This window comes from Arachis ipaensis, chromosome B06 (assembly GCF_000816755.2).
Source record: "Arachis ipaensis cultivar K30076 chromosome B06, Araip1.1, whole genome shotgun sequence".
Lineage (NCBI taxonomy): Eukaryota > Viridiplantae > Streptophyta > Magnoliopsida > Fabales > Fabaceae > Arachis > Arachis ipaensis.
This window is the reverse complement of record NC_029790.2, coordinates 131,013,085-131,013,852: the sequence shown is the minus strand read 5'-3', so window position 1 is coordinate 131,013,852 and position 768 is coordinate 131,013,085.

Below are 768 nucleotides of genomic sequence, written 5' to 3'. Positions count from 1 at the left end.
AGAAGAGTTATAACACTATCCTAATATATTTATTTTTCAAAAATAATCCAGCTACAAAAAACAATTACTCGGCCCAAATAACCCAAGTTTTTATTCATTCATTTGTTTTTTTGTTATCTCCCTAACTTCTTTTATTATGTTCCAATAAGTAACAATATAAGCCCACCACTTAACAAAAATCATTGCATTCAACACCCAACAATTTAATAACTTAATTATCACCACATCACAATTATTGCTAACCTAATCTTGTATCAGTCAACATCAGGTTAGCCTACAACACCTGCACTACCTGAACCTCTAACAGGACCTGTCTCTTCTAACCAAGACCACTCTAACACGTGTCTCCATCTAGAAGATATCCACCTCCTTTTTTCACATGCTGAAAAATTTTATCATCCTCACATAGCACTGTCCACACAAAAATAGTGCATGTTTACTCAAGATTAATTCTAAGTGTCTGGTTAATTAGCAGTTTCATTCATCAAAAGTACTTTTTGAGCTTTGATTTTTTAAATGACTTAAAATAAGTCTTATGTGTTTTAATCCAAAATTTTTTTCTATCATGTTTACTCAAGGCTAAAAGCAAATTTTTATTGCCTTGGTATTCATGATGCATCCAACTTACTTTTATTATTAAATAAACTAGACAAAATTAAAATTGTCTTTATCTTAACTTACTTTTATTATTAAAATGCTTCTTAATAATATGACAATGGCTTTTCAACTGTTAGTTTGAAATTTAAAATATAGTAAAATTTGAACACT